General features: G+C 44.0%; 1 long non-coding RNA gene across 2 annotated transcripts in view; it reads left to right on the top strand.

Moving 5' to 3' along the window:
- LOC103170785 overlaps positions 1 to 21,889 on the top strand; it is an 84,273-nt gene that overhangs the window by 3,862 nt on the left and 58,522 nt on the right. Inside the window, exons 2-3 of one of the 2 annotated variants that reach the window (XR_003764525.2) lie at positions 5,104 to 5,238; positions 12,397 to 12,539. This is a non-coding gene — a long non-coding RNA (uncharacterized LOC103170785). Of the gene's footprint in view, positions 1 to 5,103; positions 5,239 to 12,396; positions 12,540 to 21,889 lie in introns of those variants that run through there. The other variant, XR_486399.3, reaches the window with a different exon arrangement.

Raw genomic sequence — 21,889 nt, 5'->3', positions numbered from 1 at the left:
AGTGAAGTGACTTGCCCAGGGTCACACAGACAAGTGGCAGAGCTGGGATTAGAACTCATGACCTTCTTCCTCTCAGGCCCTTGCTCTTATCCACTATGGTGGTGGTCTTGCAGGAGCCTGGATGCTTCCACACCAGTGCAGTGAATTTCACTTGGAGACGTGGGTGTGTCCATGTCCCACGCTGCTTGACAGATACCAATTAAAAGAAGAGTACATGGACATGAGGAGCTGCCAGTGAGACCTGGTCCCTTGTTCTGGTGGAATTTATTGTCTCAACTTGATATTAAGAAATTGATGCAGGTGAAGTTGTTGCACCTGTTTTTAAGAAGTTGGTTGCGGAACCGAACAGCTGAGTATTCTTGCCTTGCCGCTTGAGCAAATGTGGATAAGCTGATTCATTCACTTATTCATTCTATCGCATTTATGGAGCACTTAATGTGTGAATACTGTACTAAACACTTGAGAGTACAGTACAACAGACACACTTATAACAACATAATATCTGTGGTATTAAGTTCCCACAACAAGCTTACAGCCTAGTGGTGGGGAGGACAGGACAAAAGTTAATAGAAGTAAAAAAAAATTACAGATAGGTACATAAATGCTGTAGGGTTGGCGGTGGGCGATGAACAAAGGGAGCAAGTCAGGATGGCACAGATGGGGGCTCATCAACTATAGATTTTCCTTCAAGCTTTCTTTTGCACTTAAACTTATGCCCTTACCCACCTCTCCCTCAACCCCCAAGCACTTATGTACATCTCCATAATTTATGTTAATGTCTGTATTCCTCCACTAGACTGTAAACTCACTCAGGGCAGGGAATGTGCCTGCTGACTCTGTTCTAGTGTACACGCCACACACAGTAAGCGTTTAATAAATACAATTGTTTATCTGGGAGAAGAGTGATTCTTTAACTCTAAAGAATTTGCCTTTTAACTTTTGGATTCATTGGAGACTAGTAATTGTTTCCGGTTCTGGCAAAAATGGTAGTTTAACGCTTGAGTGGGGAGAGAACAGATGAATGGATGTGGTGGATGAATTAAGGATTGAGTATGGAATTACCATCCCTTAGCCAAAGGATATGTCCTCTGACAAGTGATTAGTCCCTTCAGCTGACTCTCTGTGCTATGAATGAAAAAGACCTTCCTGATTTTTCTTTTAATGGAAATTAATCTTTTAGAAAGAAAGGGTAACGGAGAAGAGTCAGTTTTAATGTGAGCCAAGGCTTGGTGTTATTCTTAGGGGAATTTGGGGAGATGCTTTTTTTTTTTTCCTTCTTCTTAGGTCTAAGTTTGAGATCTCATCAGCTGAAATGGAGTAATTTTGTGGCAGACTAATTGTAAAATATTTAGTAGTTTTCTTTGAGACCACAGCCAGTGGAAGAGTTTTCTGTTTTAGATTTTTTTTTCCCATTATCAGCAGGGCACACTCAAGAACTTGCAGAATTTGTTCAAGTAAGGAAACGCATACTTTATCATCATTTTATTTTGGCACTCAGATGGCCAGCAGACCAGCAGGAACAGGGCTTAAGCCAGGGGAGAGTTCATCACTTTCTTCCCTTATTCACTGGTGCTTAGTCTGTTTTGTTGGAAGTCTGGATTTTCAGAAAATGCTGGGGAATGTTCCTAATTTTTGCTCAGAATATATCTAAGAAATGTAGAAAATAAATGAAATGATTTGTAATGGCAAGCTGAGTGGCCTTGTTTTCCTAACAATTATTCTATTGTGACTTAGCTGTGTGTTTCTTTTTTCTCTGGTCATTTTCAGAGGTCGGGAGGAGCAATACTAAGTTTTTAAGTTTTCTTAGTTTCTGTAGCTGACAATTCAAATGAGGGCTTTTGTTGGAATTGCTGACCAGACTATCCTCCTGTGAATTTATTTGTCTAAAGAAACCCCCGAAGCTTACTGGAAAGATTCTAGCACTGAGTGGCCAAGATAACTTTGAATCTGCATATCTTAATAACTCTAACATAATAACTGTGGTATTTAAGTGCGGACTATGCACTAAACTCTGGGTTGATTTAAGATAACCAGTTTGGACACAGGGTAAGGGGGAGGGAGAACAGGTATTCAAATCCCCATTTTACAGATAAGGAAACTGTGAGGCAAAGAGAAATCGACTTACCCGAGGTCATACAAGTAGGTAAGTGGCAGATCTGAGATGAGAGAGCAGGATGGCATAGTGGATGGAGCATGGGCCTGGGACTCGGAAGGTCATGGGTTCTAATACTGACTCTGCCACTTGTCTACTTTGTGACCTTGGGCAAGTCGCTTCACTTCTCTGGGCCTCAGTTACCTCATCTGTAAAATGGGGATTGAGACTGTTAGCTCCACCTGGGACAGGGACTGTGTCCAACTCGATTTGCTTGTATCCACTCCCATGCTTAGTACAGTGCTTGGCACATAGTAAGTGCTTAACAAATACCATTGTTATTACAATTATTCCCCTGACTCCCAAGCCCACGCTCTTTCCGGTAGGTCATGCTGTTTGATTAGGGTAATGGGGTAATAGCAGAGATGGAAGCTAGCTATTACTCTGGGGCAAATGAACTTCACAACCTCTGAGAGAACATACGTATTACTATGCTAAAGCTCTGCCTTAATCAGTGAATGAGATTTTTGATGTCATGCTCCGGTTCTTCTAGAGAAGGAAAATGAATGTGGAATTCTGCCAATTAACACGGAGGTGAGCTTCAAATTGCCTCACGGTGGAAAGGATTTCCAGAAACGTTTTTGAAAATGGCATGTGGTGGGTGAATTGAGTGGGGAATTGCAATCTCTTAGCCCTCACCCGGGCAAGAGATGATTGTCCCCTTAGCTGCTCACCACCGGCTTGGAATCCGAGTGGAAATATTTCTGCTAAGGGAGCTATCTAAACCATCCCTGACTAGCCGGAAGCTCATTCCCTTCAATTTTCAAACAATTGAAGCTGAGTGGTGATACTTGTCTACTCACTCTTTTCCTGAGTCTGACCAATCCACTGTTCTCAGTGGTAACTGAGATCTCTTCAAACATAATGACTTCAAGTTTCCAATTCCTGATTGAGGAGTCATACCAACTTAGGATTTGTCGTTAAAGTAAAAGCAGTATAGCCTGGTGGAAAGCGAATGGGCCTGGGAGTCAGATGACTTGGTCTCTAATCCCAGCTTGGCCACTTATAAACTGTGTGTCCTTGGGCAAATCACTTCTCTGTGCCTCAGTTACCTCATCTGTAAAATGTAAATTAAGACTGTGAGTACAGGGACTGCGTTCAACCCAATTATCTTGTACGTACCCCAGTGCTTAGTACAGTGCCTTGCACATAGTAAGCACTTAACCATAAATTCCATACATTTCTTCATTGTATGTCTCCTGAAATTTTCACTTCCAATCTGAGATCGTTTGCAATTGCGATCCCTTTCTGCACAGCAAAACTGACTCTTCCCTTAGATGAGACTGCTTGTGGTATTTCTGAACCAGATGGCTGGCATTCAAATGACTTTTATTTTTGGATATATGTGGTACTGATTTAGAATGGAAAACTTAGCAAGGAGGCAATAGAAATAGACTATCGGGCTGGGAGACAGGAGAAGAGGCTTTCATTCTTGTCTGCCTTTTGATTTTTCAACTGTCCTGACTGTGCAGTGGACTGAGCAGTTCCTGAGAGAATGTTTCCCAGGTGTGGAAGTCCCACCTTATTCATTTGGATAGTTTACCTCTGCAGAATGTAACTAGCTCCTCTTCCCAAGAAAACACTGTTTTATCTTCTTGCTTTTTTAAAATAATGTCTTGAGTTTACCAAGTTCATTTAATAATAATGGGCTTACTATGTGTCAAGTAGTGTACTGAAATGTTGGGGTAGATACATAATAACAAGGTCCCTATTGGGGTTCGTGGTCTAAGTAGAAGAGAGAAGAGGTTGAGGGAGCTGAGGTGCAGAGAAGTCAGATGACATGCCCAAGGTCACACAGTAGGCAAGTGGCAGAGCTGGGATTAGAACTTTTTTTCTGGTGCACTTTCACATTGGTGCTCCCTTTGCTCTTACAGCATCCCTGGGGTGAAAAGTATGTTATCCTCATTTTTATAGAGGAGGAAACTAAAGCCCAGAGAGGATTAGTGACTCACCCAAGGTCACGCAGCAGGTCAGTTGAATAAGTGGCACGAAATTCAAAACCTAAATCCCAGATCTGTGCTAACTATACTACCTCCTTACATACAGGAAGGTGCTACCTAGAGGCTGGTAGGGGACTTCACGATGTCATGTCATTCTGGGTGTGGTTTCACTTGAAGATTGCTCTAATAATTGTTGCATTTAAGCACTTACTATGGGTCAAACTCTGCCTCTTCCTCCTTTTCCCTGGACTTTTTCTAGCATTAGTGTCTTCTCTAGAGAATTATTCCTCCTGATTAAGTTGAGGTCTAGTGTGAAATAAATTGAGGCTTTACCTTTTTAGTATGCTGTCAGGGTGGGCTGTATTGGGATCTTCTTTATGTCACTCCCTGTAAGAGGAGTTCCCAGACTAAGCCTCTCCTTTCCTCTTCTTCAACACCCTTCTGCATCGCCCTGACTTGGTCCCCTTTTCCTCCCCCCACCGCCCCAATCCAGGACCACAGCACTTATGTATATATCTTATTTAATTGTACTATACCTCCCCTGCAACCCAGGCTGTAAATTTGTTGAGGGCAGGAAATGAACTTTTAGTTTATTGTTGTACCATACTCTCCCAAGCATTTAGTACAGTGCTCTGCACACATTAAGCCCTCAATAAATATGATTGAATGAGTTGGAAGAGGGCAGGATCCCAGAGAAGCAGTGTGGCCTAGTGAAAAGAGCACTGGCCTGGAAGTCAGAGGATTTTTAGTTCTAATCCCAGCTTTGTCCCTTCTCAGCAGTGAAGCAAGTCACTTCACTTCTATAAACCTCAGTTCCGGCATCTGTAAATGGGAATTCAATATCTGTTCCCTTTCCTACTTTGACTGTGAGCCCCATGATTTTGTATCTACCCAGGCTTAGTACAGTTCTTGTTACATAGTAAGCACTTAACAAATACCATTCCTGTTATTATTAGTGGAATGGGAGAATGACATCCTAGTTTCAGCTTTTTTATATTCTGCACTCCACAGTGGTCGTGTTCCTTCCAGAAGGAAAATTCTTCTTTTGCTTTTGTGAGCCATGAGCTGTAGAAGAGTCTGGATACTCTCACTCCAAGAAAGGCCTTCTTCAGTCCCGTCGCTGTTGGATTAAGAGTCATCGAACAGGTCAGTTAATCTTGATTACTCAACCTCCTCATCCGGAAACTTTGGTTGCCAAATACCTTGTCGCCGGCCTCCTCCACATTATAGTTGTAAACCTTAATGAGATAATGTTTCTCTCTGGCTCCGAATGCCTTTGTGTAGAGATTAGGAATTAGCATTTGCTTGTCAGAAACATTTTAAGAGTGGAAAAACACATTTGTGGCTCCATTTGACATCCCAGCGTCTTATTGGCTTGATGTGTTCTGGACCTTTTTTTTTTTTCTTTTTATTACAGAGGTTATGGTGTCTTATTACCCTCATTTTAGTAGGACATTAGTTTCTTTCTGATGCCTGTTCTTGAGACTGGCTCTCAAGGAAGCTTATTTATTGTGAAGGGACAATCCTTTCACTGCTTTTTGGCATGTGGTCCTCACACTCTTTTGTCCTACCTTTAATCCGTTTCCCCAGCTGGAACTCCTTCCAGTCTCCACTCCCTGCCAGAGGTGGGATAATGATGATGCTCCTTGTTGCTTCCTATTCAGAACCCGGTTTGGATAGCTAAGGGAGGTCCCCTGACTTTTCAAATAGTAACAGCAGGATGGCAGCTCTCGAGCTGTTTTCACTACCTGAGTAGAAGAAGCATGCTCTCCTCTGAACCCGAGGTTATCTCTAGGCACCACAGAGCAACTGGATGGCATCATACAGAGCAGTGCAATATGAACTCTAGATGGCTGCTTAAAAAGCTGCAGGGATAGTGAATAGTTTCCCATACAGTGGGCAACCCACCATTCAGGGTGTAACTCGCTCACCTAGCAAGTTTGCTGAGGTCCAACTATTCCCCAGGAACATGGGTTAAACCCACAAAGTAAGGATTTTGGGCCATTTCGATCCATTAGTGGAATTTACTGAATGCTGAGTGCAGAGCACTGCATTAAGCACTTGGGAGAGTAACCTACAATAGAACTGGTAGACACATGACCTGCCCACAAGGAGCTTAGTAGTTTGGTTCCTGTACTTTTTTTGGGTCGTTCCAAAAAAAGACTGGACTAATATTTAGCTCAGGTCAAATACGCATTTTACAGTGGAAAAGAAACCACATGTGACCTGCTTTTTGAGTGGTATTAAGTAATCGGCATATAGGTGATTCAATTTCCTGCTCTTCATATCTTATACTTGGCTTCCTAATAATAATGTTGGTATTTGTTAAGCGCTTACTATGTGCAGAGCACTGTTCTAAGCGCTGGGGGAGATACAGGGTAATCAGGTTGTCCCAAGTGAGGCTCCCAGTTAATCCCTATTTTACAGATGAGGTAACTGAGGCCCAGAGAAGTGAAGTGACTTGCCCACGTCACCCAGCTGACAAGTGGCAGAGCGGGGATTCGAACCCATGACCCCTGACTCCCAAGCCCGGGCTCTTTCTGCTGAGCCATGCTGCTTATAGTTCTTTATGGAAATAAAATATGAAAAATTTTTCCCCTTACAGTGGTTCAGCATCCCTGGGGAAACAGCATGGCCAGCACAGGCCTGGGAGTCAGAAGGACTGGGGTTCTAATCTAGGCTCTGCTGTGTGACCTGGGGCAAGTGACTTAACTTCTCTGGGTCTGTTACCTCACCTGTCAAATGGGGATTAAGACTGTGCGCCCCACTTGGGACAGGTACTGTATCCAACCTGATTTGCCTGGATCTACCCCAGCACTTAGTAAAGGGCCTGGTCAGTAGTGAGTGCTTAACCATTATAATTATTATTATATGACCGTAAGCTATCTGGGCAGGGAATGGGTCTGCCAACTTTGTTTTGTACTCTCCCAAGTGCTCAGTAGTGTAGTTGTCTGCACAAAGTGCTATATGGTAATATGTAGTAATCAATAAATACCACTGATTGAAGTTTCGCAGGCTGGTTTCTAGAAACTGAAGTATCTAGTGAGGTTGCTGTGTCCAATTAGCTGTTTTTCCTTTTCTGTTCATTTCCCTGCCACCCTATATCTACTTCTCTCTCAGGGATTCCTTCCTGGGTTCTGGGGCCAAAAATTTCTGGTACCTTGTTAAAACCAGGGCAATATTCTCTGTCAGTTAATCACGCACCATATGAGGCAAAAATATGTTAGAAATTTGTCAGGCACCTAATGAGGCTATCCTGAATGTTGGTGACAATTTGTCACAGATGCTTTTATAAATAGTTTTCTATTAGTCATGGCTAGTTCTTCATAAATTTTAAATCTGTTCCGATTCCCAACGTAAGCCTCTTTCTTTTGAACGGCGTGGCGTATTCATCAAGAGGTATACGAAGCGTGGGGCTAGATATGATTCAGAACGAAAAGGAAGCAGGACTGAACAAGCCATATAAAGACACAACCTAGAGTAGAGCCACATTAGGGGAGTTGGGAGAAAATGCAGTCGGCAGGGGAATGGATTGTTCAAAGCAGATCTTGGCCTGAATCTAAAACTCTAAACTGTGACTTGCTGAAAGGTGCCTACGCAGAGTTTCATGATCTTATTCAGGGCAGATTTGTACCTGTTCTTCTGGAGTCCATCTCCAGAAAGTCTAGAAGTGTTTGAGAATTTTAAAAGCCTTGAGCCCAGCTGTTGTAGAAGGAACCCACTCTGGGCATCAGAGGCCTGGGCTAATAACTGCGGTATGTATTAAGCTCTTACTTTTGGCCCTAATACCGTACTGAGTGCCGGGAGTGATAAAAGATAATACGGCAGAGCCGGGAATAGAAGGCAGGTCCTCTGACTCCCAGGCCTCTGCTCTTTCCGTGAGGCCACACTGCTTCTCTACACCATCGGTAGTTAGGGTTTCTGACTGAAGAACCTCCTAGGACTTTCTGCACTTGGCAAGAATCCTGAGAAATGAGTGTGGGTGGCCAAAATCACAGGTGTCACCAACGCAACAATTGTTTGCTGGGCATAGCTCTGAGGCCTAGCATTGGCCCAGTGTTGAGGCCGTGCCCTTCTGTTCATCTGACGGTGTGCGCGGTCCTCCCTTTTCAGTCCCTACCCTGCCAGAAACATGATTGCCTGTATGAGAGTGTAAGTAGCACTGTGTAAATTGTTATTACTGGAATCAAAGGAATTCTTTGCCTTGATGGGAGACTGCCTCCTCCCCTCCCATCCTTCTTCCCTAGCTTGGAAGCACACAGATTTCTAATTTATATTAATGTCTCTCTCCCCCTCAAGACTGTAAGTGCATCGCGGGCAGGGAATGTGTCTTGTGTTGTACTCTCCCAAGTGCTTAGAGTGCACTGCACACCGTTAAGTGCTCAAATAAATATGATTGAATGATTATGGAGTCAGGAGACTTGAGTTCTAATCCCAGCCTCATCACTTGCCTGCCGTGACTTTGGGCAAGCCACTTAACTTCTCTGTGACTTAGTTTCCTTTCTTGGAAAATGGAGATTGAATATTCATTCTCTCTAGCACTTAAACATATGGTACAGGGACTGTGTCCAACCTGATTATCTTGTATCTGCCACAGTGTTTAGTAATGTTCTTAGCAAATACCCCTATTCTTATTATTAGTATTTTCATCATCATTTTCACTTGCATCTTGTTTGGCACTGATCTTTGAAATAATATATTGGACCCTGTGCTCCAGCCAGTTTTAAAAATTACTATGGTTTTTTTTTTGGTTTTTTTTTTTGTCATAAAATGTGTTTCTTAGAGAGAACAGCTGCCTAGTAGGTGATCACATTAGAATTCATCACCTCACCTCTGCCATTTTATTGGTTTTTTTTATTTTTAAGATGGGGAATGCAGAGCAGGAATTCCAAGCTATTTTTTATGGTTTAGAAGGGACCCAGTGTGATATGGATGTAAATAAAATGAATTCATTCCCATGACTTCAGGTAGGCTGAATTCAATATGGATGAAAATTATTTTCACTTTCTCCAGAAGCAATACTGGGTTACAATTTAATAATCCAGTAATTGTAACCACATGTTTCTAGGTTTAGTGGCAATCAAGTATCCAGAAATCGATCCTTCATAATGATCACATGCTGCCTTTCATCTTGCTTGCCTTAAGAGGTGACTATCACCCCCTGTAGGTGTTTAGTCAGCCTTTAGATGGTTCTAAACTAATTCCTTCAGGCAAAAAGTCCAGTTGTATCATTTTATTCTCTAACCCTTTAATTGTATGTGAGTCTTTTGTCAACTCTCCGAGCTTTCTGTGACTTTCCCACCAAAAATTGTATCATGATGATCTCAAAGGAAAGGTGGAAAAATTGAAAGATTAACTGAGACTTCTTGGTTGAGAGAAGATGTGAAGGTCTGCCAGCATGGTTGGACAGTGGTGTTGAGCTAAAGATAATGGAGGCCGGTAGTTGTAGTGATATTTATTGAGCACCTCCTGAGTGTAGTGTACTGTACTAAGCACCAGAGAAGAACAAGACATGCTTCCTGTCCACAAGGAGCTTGTACTCTAATGAAAGACGAAAACACATTCTAGCATAGAATCAGAAGAAACTAAATATTCAAATATAGATATATACACAGACACAGTTGTCATGGATAGATATAAACAAACATGTAAGGGCTAGAAATGACTGATAGGGTGCCATGGTCAAGAATCATGGAAAGATGAAAATCCTTATCCCTAGAATTCTTTTTCTTTCCCCCTCTCCTCCCCCAGGCTCTTTGACCACACTGCCACTCAACTTCTCTATTTCCTCTTTCCCCATTTCTTTGTCTAGTCAAAGATGCCATTGGATAGACTAGAATTGATCAAATGATAATATTAAACAATAAAATCTACGGAGCATCTACTATGAGTAGTATCCCAAATACTTGGGAGAAGCAGCGTGGCTCAGTGGAAAGAGCACGGGCTTTGGAGTCAGAGGTCATGGGTTCGAATCCCAGCTCTGCCACTTGTCAGCTGGGTGACTGTGGGCAAGTCACTTCACTTCTCTGTGCCTCAGTTACCTCATCTGTAAAATGGGGATGAAGACTGTGAGGCCCACGTGGGACAACCCGATTCCCCTGTGTCTACCCCAGCGCTTAGAACAGTGCTCTGCACATAGTAAGCGCTTAACAGATACCAACAGTATTGAAAGAGATCAGCGACAAAATACCTACCCTAAGGAGCTATACTCTACCTGGGGAGACGCAAGCATTGACTTTGGAAAGAAGTGCTTTAGAGTATTACATATTGGAAAAACAACCAAAGAGATCAGGGCAGGACCATGTGCTGATCCTAGGAAGCAGTAAATTGATGATTGTATCTCTCATGATTTAATGCTTTTTCTCTGAGTAACTGGTGTGTTTTAAGATGCAGCTCTACTTAACTATCGGTGGTACTAAGTTCAGTGTGTGCAGAGCACTGTACTAAGTCCTTGGGAAAGTACAGTAAGAGAGAGTTGGTAGTCCATGGTCTTTGCCCACAAGGGGTTTACAGTCTTCAGGGAAAGATGGACATTAAAATTAGGTATAGAGGAAATAGTGAAGTGAACATTTCAAATACTCGCAGGGAACAATTCCAGCAAACGGCCCACAGGGCAATTCAGCCACTATGTGATGAACTAAGAAACTGGATGAGGGGTGAGTTATCTTGCAAGTGCCGAGAAACAACGTGTCCTAGGAGAACAAGGGGAAGAACAAGGGTCTGGGATTCAGAGGACCTGGGTTCTAATCCCAGATTCTGCCACTTGTCTGCTCCGTGACCTTAGGCAAGTCACTTAACTTCTTTCTGTGCCTGTCACCTCATCTGTAAAATGGGGATTAAGACTCTGAGCCTCATGGACAGGAACTGTGTCCAACCCGATTACCTTGGATCTACCCCAATTCTTAGTATAGTGCCTGCTGCATAGTGAGCACTTAAAAAATACAATTATCATTATTAGATGCTCAAATTGCCATGGTTGTTGGCTTTAATGCTTTGCTGGAGCTGCTGTTGTCTAGTGCAGTTTACAGCTTCCTCTGGCCCTGAATAAAAGTGTGGGAATGAAGCCGAATGAGAGGAAAGACTTTCATTCATTCATTCAATAGTATTTATTGAGCGCTTACTATGTGCAGAGCACTGTACTAAGCGCTTGGAACGAACAAGTCGGCAACAGATAGAGACAGTCCCTGCCGTTTGACGGGCTTACGGTCTAGTCGGGGGAGACGGACAGACGAGAACAATGGCAATAAATAGAGTCGAGGGGAAGAACATCTCGTAAAAACAATGGCGACTAAATAGAATCGAGGCGATGTACAATTAATTAACAAAATAAATAGGGTAACGGAAATATATACAGTTGAGCGGACGAGTACAGTGCTGAGGGGATGGGAAGGGAGAGGGGGAGGAGCCAGAGGGAAAGGGGGAAAAGAGGGTTTAGGTGGATGGGAATAAAAATGGCTATAGGTGAGTGTTTTTAAAAAGGAATTAAGGTGATTTGGCAGGAGCTAGAAATGGCCTGGGAAATAGAATCAAAATTCCATAGATTTATTATATTGCTACCCCTAGGCCAGATGCATGACATTGTCTTCTGTCCTGCCCCCAGAATCCTGGGATGGAAGGAAGGGGGAGTTAGAGCTTGGAGGAAGGAGAGGAGGAGATGGAGGGAGAGGATTTGAAGAATTATTGTGCAAATCACAACTGCAGTTTCTTAGATTGCTGTGCATACCACCTCCTTAAATCTGCCACTCTAGGCCTAAACTGATGGGGCATACACACAAATCTGACAGTAGTTAGGGCTTTCACAGCAGGAAAGTTGGGAATAAAAGTAAGGGCAGGAGAGAACTTTTCGGCTGTCTAAAGCTCTGAATATCAGGATATGTATGTGAGAGACTCTCCATAAAAGCTCTCTTGTTGACCCTTAATCTCTTCACTTCTTTTTTTTCCTCCCCAAGAACTCTTTCAATATCCTTCAGAGAGAAAAAAAACACCTAGAGCGATATATTAAGATCGAAAACTGGAGACTGTAAACAGATCAATGATGAGGGATTTGCACGTTTGCTAAACCAGTGAAGCTTGTTCCCTTGCCTGCCAGCTTCCCCCACAAATATTCATCCCGTGTTTTTCTGACCCTGTCCCCTTGGTCGACGAATGAGTCCTTCCAGAATTGTGGTGTGGGTCTGTGGGGTGGGGAGTGGGAAAGGGGGGAGATACGTATCGTTCACCGGCTGAATCATTCTGCTTGCTGACCTTGATTTGGCACCAGAGTTCCTGTGATTGTTCTTTTCTGTTTTTTAATTTATTTCTCAGCAGACCTGCTGTGACTGTGCTGAAGCAAGAAATAGAGGTTCAGACTTGGTGTGGGAGTACAGGGAAACCTGGTAGCAAGAGTGGTACCTGAAATAAAGTGACCAGACATCCTGCCCTGGATAGGATGGTTGGTTTTTAATTTTTTTTTCTTCCAGCTACCTGAATTATGGCCAGTCGTCTTTCTAATCCCTCCCCCTGCCTTTCTAAGGTCCCTCGTGCAGTTGCGAAAATGGCGGTAGTGACGGGGAACCTTACTTCTCCAGCCAAAAGCATAAAGAATATTGGCAGCAGCAACAGAGATGCAGGGAAATCATGACCATTGAGGAGGTGGCCATTCTGATTGTCATTGCCACCCTCACGCATCACTGCCATGGTGTCCGTCTCTGCTAATGCCAACCTACTCGCTGTACCTCAATCTCAACTATCTCACCTCCCACCCATCACCTGTGTTCTGCCTCTGCTCTCCAACCCCCTCCTTCTTCATATCTGGCAAACCACCACTCTCCCTACCTTTAAACCCTCGTTACTTAAATTCTCAGTGCCTTAGTTTGCTCATTTGCAGAATGGCTATTGAATCCTATCTCTCTTATGTAGACGGTGAGGCCCATCTGGGACAGGGTCTGTGTCCAATCTGCTTATCTTTTATCTATCCTAGTGTAGTGTGAGCCTGTCACTGGGAAGGAATTGTCTCTATCTGTTGCCAAATTGTACATTCCAAGTGCTTACAGTGCTCTGCACATAGTAAGAGCTCAATAAATACTACTGAATGAATTTAAATCATATCTTCCCAAGAGGCCTTCAACTAAGCCCTCACTTCCCCTACTCCCCTTCCCTTCTGTGTTGCCGTTGCATTTAGATTTGAAACCTTTATGTACCCCACCCTCGGCTCTGCAGTACTTATGTCCATACCCATAATTTATTTTAATGTTTGCCTCTCCATCTAGACTGTAAGCTCCTTGTGGGCGGGGAATATCTCTTCCAACTCTGTTTAGTGCACTTTTCCAAGTGGTTAGTACTATGCACTGCAAACAAGAGCTCTGATTGTCACCGTCCTGTGACTTCCATCGTCATTTCCTTGGCAATCAAGTTACTCTGTGGAGATGGTGACACATTGATGATGAGAGACAGAAGTCAGCAACAGCAAACATGGAAGTGGGGTGGGGAGACGATGATGATAGTGATGAATCAGTGGTATTTACTGATCATTTACCGTATGCAGGGCACTGCACTAAGCAACTGGGAAAGTATACTATGTAAATTCCTTGTCAGCAGGGATTGCATCTACAAATTGTCAATCAAGCACAGCAGTAGAAGCAGGGTTGCCTAGTGGATAGAGCATGAGCCTGGGAGTCAGGAGGACCTGGGTTCTAATCCCGGCTCTTCCACTTGTCTGCTGTGTGACCTTGGGCAAGTCACTTCATTTCTCCATGCCTCAGTTACCTTATCTTTAAAATGGGGGTTAAGACTGGGCACCCCCTGTGGGATATAGACTCTGTCCAACCTGATCGCTTTGTATCTACCCCAGTGCTTAGAACGGTGTCTGGCACATAGTAAGCATTTAACAAATACTATCAAAACAAAAAAAAAGGACTGGCTATGTGCTGAGCAATTAGATACAAAATAAATAGATCGGATATAGTTCCTGTTCCACACTTAATCTGGGGAGATTAGACACTGAGGGGAATGTTTCTTGTAAGAGAGTTATTTCAGCAGGGACTTTGAAGATGTAGGGGTCTGAACTTTATCCTCCTTTCCTGTGTCTTGGACCAGTGGTTCAGAGACTTCAATTCCTGTGCCACTTTGGACTCTGAGGAAAATGGCCAATTTGGCCCCCTTCACCAAGTTCTTTCATTTTTGCAACTTTTGACAGTGATAAATTACTGCAGTATGTAAGGGTAGAGGCAGAGGTTTTGAGATTACACAACCTGAGATGCAGCTGACTTGAATGTTAAGGTGTGGCATTTTTCCCTTGGTATTTAGCAAAGTTGCAGCAGGTGAAAGCTTCTTTTCAAGGCATTGCATACCTTTCTTTGTGGTCATTTCCTACAATATGAACTCTTCAAAACTGGAGACCCGGCAGGCCAGTCAGCTTACATGAGGCACAGTGAAGGTGCCGAATGATAAATTGCTGTTTTATGAGTATACCTATAAAGTCATCTTATCCTGGAAGAAAGCAGGCCTGCGTTTTTGGGGCTATAAAAGCTGTGACACAAAACTGAATCTCTACTACTGGCATGGGAGGTGATATAAAACCATTTACTTCCGTCTCGATTTCCTTATGTAAGGAAATTTTGCTATCCAAGTGATGGTACAGTACTGAACTCTAGGGACAGTACAATAGAGTTGGTGGGTACCATCTCTGCCCTCAAGGAGTTTACAGCCTAGTGGACATTACAGTAAGGTACAAATAGGGGAAGCAACAGAGCATAAGCATGTGTACCTAAGTGCTGTAGGAGGTGGGGTGAGTTCAAAGTGATTAGGGGATAGGATCTAAGTGAATAGGCAATGTGGAAGGAAGAGAGAATAGAATGGGGGGATGAGAGTTGGGGGAGACTTCTTGGAAGATTTATGTCTTCAAGATGGCTTTGAATATGGGGAGAGTGCTGGTCCCTTGGATGTGAAGGGAGCAGGAGATCCAGAAGGTCATAGGGGAGGGAAATCCAGAAGGGATGGAGGGTGGTCATGGGCAATGTGTGGACAGAAAGATGAGATCGAGGCACAGTAAATTGGTAGAAGGACAAGCCAAGGGTGGGAGCTAAATTGTTTAAAGCTTTATTAAAAATCACATCTCTCCTTAAAGTGGGAAGAGTGGGGGTCTATTGTATATCGGGGAGAGGGAGTTCCAGGCCAAAGGCAGGAGGTGGGCGAGGGATTGGTAGTAAGAGAGAGTGATGTACAGTGAGGAGGTTAGCATTAGAGGAGTGATGTTTGTGTGGGCTGGATTGTAGTAGGAGAACAGCTAGGTGACTGTTTTAAAACTAATGATAAGGAGTTTGTTTAGTGCAAAGGTTGATGGGCAACCCCTGGATTGATGGGGAAATATGGACTGAGCACACTTTTTTGCAGGGGATGGGTAAGTTTGTCCAGTGCCGTTTGTAATACTAGAGCACAATAGCATCTAGTACCAAACTGTTCCCTGCTCTCGTTGGAAAGGAGCTTTGGGCCTGGACCTTGGGGTTTCAAGACCTAGTACAGTCTTGTGGGAGATGTCTCATGGCCCTTCTGCCTCTTCAATCCTCAAGGCAGTCGGAGAGCTGAGGCGGGCTCAGGTGGAAAGTGGTGTTTCTACGTCGTTTTTGGACAGCTGGTTCCATCTATTTTTGTTGTTGTTGTCAATGTGTCACACAGAAGTTTGTGGTACACGTTTTGGTTTTTGAATATGCTTTTAACTACTGAAGAGTCATCACTCTCTGCCTCCCCATTAAGTTATCTTCAAGGACAAGGATCTGGTCTTTTTTTCTATATGACCATCAAACACCTATTTTGTAATACGCAATATAGTTGATGACCGTGCAGGTGATTTTTCCATATTAGGAAAGATGACAGAGGTAGGTGTTTTTATAATGATTTTTCCTTTCCCTTTTTTCTTCTTCAGGTTCATCTCCACAAACCCACCAGTGTAATTCATATTCCAGTTCCTGTGAGGAACAGTTTCCTCATCTGTAGGATGGGGATTAAAACTGTGAGCCCCATGTGGGACATGGACTGTGTCCAGCCTGATTAACCTCTATCTACCCCGGTGCTTAGTACTGTGCCTGGCACATAGTAAGGACTTAACAAATACCAAGGAAGGAAAAAGAAAACTTGGATATTCTTATAGTTTTTCCCCTTCCTCAAATCTTTGCCCTATGACTTTTAAAAATTCCCCTATTTCCCTGTGGGCTACACTGAAGGGGATGAAAGTATGGATAAAAGACTCAAGGTGGAGATAGTGTGGCTCAGTGGCTAACTAGACTGGCCAGATTTCAGTTCTAGACCCCACCTGCAACTTGGCTTCCCCTGTTTTCCCCTTTTGCCAAGAGATATGAGGTGAATCAATCAGCTGTAGGTCAATATTGGCTTTCCACAGGTCCTAACTGAGATATTTTGGGACGAAAAGCTCATACGCGTCAATAGGTGATCGGAAGTATATAGGGTCATGGAAATGGGAAGAAAATAAGTAGTGGAAGCAGCCTAGGTTTGTGAAAAGAGCCTGAGCAGTCCCTTCTCACCCTCATCCTTAATGACATGAAGAGAAAATCCCATTTAAGGAAAGCTGATCACCACCATATATGTTCTGTAACTCTCCTCTCCCCTCTTTTCCCACCCTCACCTTGCTGTGGTGTTCCCTATTCCGGAGACTTTTTGTTTCATCTCCAGTACAAGTTTGTAATTTTATAAAGAGTGAAACTGTTTCCTAATAAAGTTACAGGGAAAGTTCCTACATTCATCTCCTCACTCCACTACTTCTTTATGGTATTGACTTACTATGTGCCAGGCGTTGTATTAAGCTCTGAGGTAGATGCAAGTCAATCAGCTTGGACACCGTCTCTGTCCCACATGGGGCTCAAGTCTTAATCTCCATTTTACAGATGAAGTAAATGAGGCACAGAGAAGTTAGGTGACTTGCTAAAAGCCCCAGAGCAGACAAATGGAAGGGCTGGGATTAGAACACAAGTCCTTCAGACTCACAGGGCCCTTCTCTATCCACTGGGCCATGCTGCTTCCCTAAGCCTATAGCCTCCGGTGTTCCCAGGTGATCTCCCATCCGAGTATTAACCAGCCTCAACTCTGCTTAACTTCTGAGATCAGACAAGACCAGGCACCTCCAGGCAGGTATACTTGATTAATGATTATTTCAAGCCTGAATCATGACAGAGTGAACTTCAAGTACAGACTCACAATTTCAGAGGTTCATCTGATTCTCATAGAATGAGAACTAGAATGATTCTCATTCTCATTCAGCATCCAACTCTAGGCACAGTTAGTACATGCAGTTGTGACATTCTTCTGTTTGGGAGTATCGGAGTACTCATTTGAAAAATGATTGAAAATCATTTCCCTTGGGTTTTCCCGGGTTTGTGAAAAACAGATCATCAGAGATGAGGAAAAATAAAAAGATGAAAAACATCTTCTGAAAGAGGCTCAAGGGGAGCTCACAAGACTGAAATTTTGGTCACGGATATATTCAAACTAGTAATCTTAGACTGTAAGCTTTTGGTGGGCAGGGAATGTTTTTACCAACTGTTGTACTGTACTCCCCCCCCCCCCAAGTGCTTAGTACAGTGCTCTGCACGTAGTAAGCATTCAGTGAGTTTGGTAGGCTGAATCCTAGTTTCAAGTGTATGCAAGCAAAGATGTCATTTCAGGTAAGATGGAAAGTTTAGGGCTGAACCAAAAGAAATATTAAATTACTGCCTTTTAAAACCTCCTTGTTTCATTACATCAACTGTCCTATACTTAAAGGGTGAAATATATTCCTCAACCCATCAATAAATGTTAGTTCAGCTGCTTGGTGGGACTGATAGTTTGCATTCCTCCTGTCTGATCAACTGTTGATTTATTCCCTTGGGGCAATTGCTCTAGAATGCAACTAACCTTTGTACTTGTAGGATGCAGTTGAGAAGAAACAGACAATGGGGATAGATGCAGAAGCAGAAAGAGCAGAAACATGCCTGAAGTTCTGGTTGAAGATGGAAAGTGTTCACTTCTGATGCTAATGCAAATTAGCATACTAAAAACCAGATAGACTAGTGAATAGATTCCGATTTGGTCGCGTTACACTTTGGTTTTGTTTGGAAGAAAAGGCAGCAGGTGTGCATTTTCTGTGAATTTTCTAGGAGTTATGAGTTAAACACCTGGACCGAAGATGACAGGAAAGGACTTTCAAATAGTTCCATCTGCACTGAGGGTGGAGTTGAAGAGGCAGCGAAGTTGTCATTTTTCTTCCATCTCTGGAAAATTAGCGCTCTCGGGTAGACGTGCTTGAATGGAACCAGAGTGAGGGGAAACTAGATTCCATTTACTACCGCTCTTAGCATAAATGCCAAGAAGGATTTGAAAGATTGCTGGGATTTTGCAAATCACTTCCTGTAGCTATGAATGAATGACACTTGTTGAGGGAGCTCTATGTGTTTAAGCAATGATAATGAGCCCAGTCTCTATCTCAGAGGTAGGGGAGGGAACAGCTGGGTTTTGGGGTGAACTGAGGGGAGGGATCAATAGTTATGGTATCTGGGAAGCGCTTACTATGTGCCAAGGACTGGACTAAACGCTGGAGTGGATTCGAGATTTCTCTGTGCAGAAGGGGAAAACCTTTTGCTCCAGACTTGGGCAGAATACCCTCTGTGCTTGACCTTGGACTGTTTGGAGGCCCACTCAGTTTCTTTTAGGGAGGGAGAATCAGATTGGGTAATATGTAGAAAGGGTGCAGTCAGGGACGATAGGGAATGTGCTACCAACTCTGTTGTCCTATCCCAAGCACTTAATTCAGAATGAAAACATAGTGAATGCTCAATAAATAGCCTTGATTAATTGCATCTGTTCTCCTGCACTCCCTTGCAAAGCCCTGTCTGCTCTGTGACCTTGGACAAGTCCCTTCACTTCTCTGTGCCTGTTTCCTTGCTTGTAAAATGGGGATTAAGACTGTGAGCCCTATGTTGGGCAGGGACTGCTTCCAACCTGATTATCTTGTCTTTGAGTGCTTAGAACAGTGCCCGGTACATAGTAGGTGCATGACAAATACCATTAAAAAAAAAAAAATAAACCAAAAAACTTCTTGCAGATCTCTTCAGTGATTGTGCTAACACCAATCCTATTGAATTGTTAAGGACAGTTTTTTGAGTAGGTGAGCTGGCCAAGAGCATGTTCTATACACTAGTCTACCCTCTGTAGTGGCAATAATAAGTTTAGTATTTGTTACGCGCTTACTATGTGCCAACCATTGTACTAAGCAGTGGAGTAGACACAAGCAAATTGGGTTGGACACACTCCCAGGCCCATGCGGGGCTCATAGTTACTCATCTGTAAAATGGAGATTGAGACTGAGGCCCAGTAAAGTGATTTGCCCAAGGTCATATGGCAGACATGAGGCGGATCGGGGATTAGAACCCATGACTTTAATAATAATAATGTTGGTATCTGTTAAGCGCTTACTATGTGCAGAGCACCGTTCTAGGCGCTGGGGTAGACACAGGGGAATCAGGTTGTCCCACGTGGGCCTCACAGTCTTAATCCCCATTTTATAGATGAGGTAACTGAGGGACAGAGGAGTTAAGTGACTTGCCCGTGGTAGAGCTGGGATTCGAACTCATGACCTCTGACTCCAAAGCCCATGCTCTTTCCACTGAGCCACGCTGATTTTGACTCCCAGGCCCCTGCTCTGTCCACCCACTATGCCATACTGCTTCTCAATCCCGATCCCGTAATCCGGGTAGCCCGAGGCTATGTTCCGTGCTATTTACTAATTTCCCTCAGCTTCTGTAAGCCATGGCCCCAACCTTACATTCAGTCACTAGAAAAGAAGGATGGCCTAGTGGACAGAGATTCTTGGGAATCAGAAGGACCTGGCTTCTAATCCCAGTTTCCCCACATGCCCACTCTGTGACCTTGGACAAGTCACTTAACTTTTCAGTGCCTCAGTTGCCTCATTTGTAAAATGATTAAAACTGTGAGCCCCACGTGTGACGTGGACTGTGTCCAACCTGTTTATCTTCTATCTACCCCAGCATTTATTACAGTGCTTAACAAATACCATTAATAAAAAGGAAAGTCACTGCAGATGTCAGCCCACACCCCTCCTGTTCTCCCTTGTTCCCATCTCCCCTTGCCACTATTACTCTGAACTCAGTCCCTCTCCTTTCCCCTCCTCATGCCCAAGGGTCGTTCAGCGTGGCTCAGTGGAAAGAGCTTGGGAGTCGGAGGGCATGGGTTCGAATCCTGACTCTGCCACTTGTCAGCTGGGTGACTGTGGGCAAGCCACTTAACTTCTCTGGGCCTCAGTTCCCTCATCTGTAAAATGGGGATCAACTGTGGGACAACCTGATGACCCTGTATCTACCCCAGCGCTTAGAACAGTGCTCTGCACATAGTAAGCGCTTAACAAATACCAACATTATTATTATTTTAAGCAATCTGTGGTGACGTTAGCAGCAGCTACTGAGAGCTGTCTGTGCTGGCCGTCGTGAACACGTGGCTTATCCATGTAATGGGTCCAAGTTGCTTACCTGGTGCTCTTAAGCAAGGAAAAACACAATGAATTGCTGAGGCAATTAGCTGGGTGACGCAAGTTTGGAACAACAAAAAACAAAGCACTACTTTTCTGAACCAGCTAGATAAGACCAAGGTGAATTTTTGGTCTCAACGTGTCACGATGAGCTGCTGCTAATAATGATTGTGGTATTTGTGCTGGTGGAGGCTCGTGGCAGGGAGAGGCAGCCGAGTCCTGTGAGAACTGGACCTGGATGCTGAGTGCCCAGAGCCAGGCTGGTCGGGCATAAAGTTTACCTGTTCTGACCTGTGCCAGGTCCGGATGGCTCCGTCTGTCAGGAGCCTCCATTTTGGGGGTGGTGTGGGAAGGAACCCCCCCCCCCCCTGCCAAAGCACCTTTGAGAAACAGTGTGGCCTCATGGAAGGAGCACAGGATTAGAAGTCAGAAGACTGGGGTTCTAATTCTAACCTGCTCCTTGCTTGCCGTGTGACCTGGGGCAAGTCACTTCATATTTCTCTGGCTGGGCTTCCTTGTCTGTAAAATGGGGATTAAAATACCTTTTCCCCCACCCTCCCTCTTAGTCTCTAGCCCACCTGGGACATATAGGCCATCTGATCTCATTGTATCTGCCCCACTTGTTAGCACACTGCTTGGAACATAGTGAGCATTAAACCAATGTCATATTATTTATTGCAAACTAAAAGCCAGCGGACTAGGAATTAATTTCTGTGCATCACTATGACATGTAGCATTTTAAAAAATGGTACTTGAGACCTTACCAAGTGACAAGCACTGTTATAAGTGCTGGAGTAGATATAAACTAATCAGGTCGACCCAGTCTTTGTCCCATACGAGGCTCACAGTCTTGATCCCCATTTTACAGATGAGGAAACTAAGGCCCAGAAAAGTGCAGTGATTTGCCCAGGGTCACACAGATACGTCTAGGAACTGGGATTAGAACCCAGTGCCTCTGACTCCCAGACTCATGCTGTTTGCCACTAGGTCAGTTCCTCGGTGAGAAGTCCTGGGCTATGTCTGGTCTGGCCGGGGCTTGTTTCTGATCCGGCTCCGTACTAAAGCCCTGCTGCAGAGAGGAGTGGACCTGCGCGGCCCAGAGAGGAAACAGCCGAGGGCTTGGCACAGGGCATATTTCCGGCCTGGGCGGCGTTCCGAGTCTGAGCAGGCCTCCCTGCAAACGAAGGTGATGGACCTTAAGTTTCCCAGTGCAGCCCCATGAGAGGAGCCCGTGATTCCTGAGTCACCCGATCCAACCACAAGACCGTGTGTCCGGCTATTTTCCCCTTG

Source organism: Ornithorhynchus anatinus, chromosome 14, assembly GCF_004115215.2.
Source record: "Ornithorhynchus anatinus isolate Pmale09 chromosome 14, mOrnAna1.pri.v4, whole genome shotgun sequence".
Lineage (NCBI taxonomy): Eukaryota > Metazoa > Chordata > Mammalia > Monotremata > Ornithorhynchidae > Ornithorhynchus > Ornithorhynchus anatinus.
The sequence above is the reverse complement of the archived record's forward strand: the minus strand, read 5'-3'. Positions and strand labels throughout refer to the sequence as shown.